Source organism: Nematolebias whitei, chromosome 1 (genome assembly GCF_014905685.2).
Source record: "Nematolebias whitei isolate Nwh7 chromosome 1, NemWhi1, whole genome shotgun sequence".
In the NCBI taxonomy this organism is placed as follows: domain Eukaryota; kingdom Metazoa; phylum Chordata; class Actinopteri; order Cyprinodontiformes; family Rivulidae; genus Nematolebias; species Nematolebias whitei.
The window spans coordinates 43604594-43607333 of NC_056498.1; positions in this window are offsets into that span (position 1 = coordinate 43604594).

The window sequence follows — 2740 nt, forward strand, 5'->3', positions numbered from 1 at the left end:
CAAACACTACTACAAGGGGAGGATAGAAAAACACTTCTCAAACTCCAACCCCCGACGTATGTGGCAAGGACTCCAGATCATTACAGATTACAGGGCCATCAACCCCTCCCCCGTCTCCTCTGATTTTTCCTTCCTCAATGAGTTCAACAATTTCTATGCTCATTTTGAGAGAGGGAACCCAACAACTACAACTAAGGCAGATGTGTCTCCAGACCACCAACCACTGACTCTTTTCCCCACCGATGTAGGAGCGGCGCTGAGCAGGATTAAAGTTCACAAGGCTGCGGGTCCTGATGGCATCACTGGACGTGTTCTTAAAGCATGTTCTGGGGAGCTGGCAGGAGTACTGACGGACATATTCAACCTGTCCTTGGCCTGTGCTGTGGTACCAACCTGCTTCAAAACCACCTCTATCGTCCCAATACCCAAAAACTCAAAACCATCAAGACTCAACAACTACCGTCCGGTAGCCCTCACCTCCTTCATCTTAAAGTGTTTTGAGCAGCTGGTCCTAGTACATCTCAAATCCTGTCTCCCCCCTACCCTGGACCCCCACCAATTTGTGTACCGCCAGAACAGGAGCACAGAGGATGCAGTCTCCATAGCGCTGCACTCTGTTCTCTCACACTTGGATAACAAAAACACCTTTGCCCGGATGCTGTTCATAGATTTTAGTTCAGCATTCAACACAGTCATCCCCTCTAAACTCATCACAAAACTCACAGACTTGGGCATCAGTTCCCTCATGGGCAACTGGTTACTGGACTTTCTGACCAACCGACCCCAACATGTCCGGCTGGATAACCACTGCTCATCTACCATCACTATTAACACCGGTGTACCACAAGGCTGTGTGATGAGTCCCTTCCTCTACTCCCTCTCCACCCATGACTGCAAACCTGTTGATGGTTCCAATACCATCATTAAGTTTGCAGATGACACCATGGTGATCGGCCTCATTAAAGACAACGATGAGACCGCTTATAGGGAGGAGGTGGTTCGTCTTGCTGAGTGGTGTGACACCAACAACCTGCTGCTCAACACTGAGAAGACTACGGAGCTCATCGTGGACTTCAGGAGGAACGCTGGCCCACATCCACCTATCTACATCAAGGGGACCGTGGTGGAGCGTGTGAACAGCTTCAAGTTCCTGGGTGTCCACATCTCCGAGGATCTCACCTGGACGACCGGCTGTTCCAAACTGATCAAGAAAGCTCACCAGCGCCTTTTCTTTCTGAGGACTCTGAGGAAGAACCACCTGTCCTCAGACAGTGGTGAACTTTTATCCCTGCACCATTGAAAGCATCCTGACCAACTGCATCACAGTCTGGTACAGGAGCTGCTCTGCCTCAGACCGGAAGGCGCTGCAGAGGGTGGTGAAAGCCGCCCAACACATCACCGGAGCACCACTTCCTGCCATAAAGGACATCTACAGGAAGCGGTGTCTGAAAAGGGCTGGGAAAATCATAAAATACTTCAGCCACCCAGCACACAGACTCTTCACCCTCCTGCCCTCTGGGAGGCGCTACAGGAGCCTCCGGGCTAAAACCACCAGGTACCGGAACAGCTTCTTTCCCACAGCTGTCACACTCCTGAACTTTGCCTCCTGACATCTGAATAGCAACAACGGTCTGTATTCTCATACACACAACAACAACACATGGACTGTAACACCACCACCTGCACTTTCCTCCGTTAGCCCACTAATGTACAAACTGTACACATAATATACTATCTACTGTTCATAAGTACTCACATACTTATATATATATATATATATATATATATATATATATATATATATATATTTCTTTTATATAGCTGTTTATACCCCTTCATATTATAACCTGTTCATTCTCTGTACACTCACAACCTGTATATATTTATACCTATAGCATATTCAAAGCAACTTATTGTATATTGTACTATAAATATCTACCAATTTATTTTTCTTGCTAAGCACTTCTGGATAGATGTCATAGTTCGCCCCTGGATCCCCCTGAATTTCTGTTTATTTTATCCTGTTTGGTCCTGCACTGCCTATCACCCATTTTCTGCTCCGGTCACTCTCTCTCAGCAATCTGCACTCATCTGCTGCACCCTGTCTCTGCAATCACCACTCACCTGCAACACCTGTTCAGCTCACTACTTAAGCACCACTCTCACCCTCCTCAGTGCCAGATTATTGAAAGCCTCACAGCCAGTAAATTATCCAGCATTCTCTTGTTCCTAGTTTCTTCGTTTTTGACCACAGCTTCACTCTTAACTCCTTGCTTTGACTTTGCCCCTGTCTGGATACCACGCTCTCGGCCTACACGGTACAACCTCGCTCTCCTCTTCGACCACGACTACGGATCATCCTTTTGCCTGTTCACACAGCTCCTGGCTCTCGACCCCTGCTACGTCCCTGGATTCTGTTTCCTGCCCAGCCCTCCAACGTTCTCTGTCTCAGCCCTGCTCCTGCCACAGAAGGTTAGTGACGTGCACACCACCTCTCTCAGCTCCCAGAACCTTTTTGCAGTCACTAACCTGTCTGTCTTCATAGATTGGACGAGAACCGAGGCTCGGATCCTCCCCAGACGAAGGCCTTTAATAAATAAAACTTTTTTTTAATATTGTCCTGAGTCTGGTGTTGTGCTGATCCATACAGACTCGTAACAATAGATGCAAACTGCATTTCGTTGCTTTGTACCTGTGACATGTGCAATGACAATAAAGTTGAATTCTATTCTATTCTATT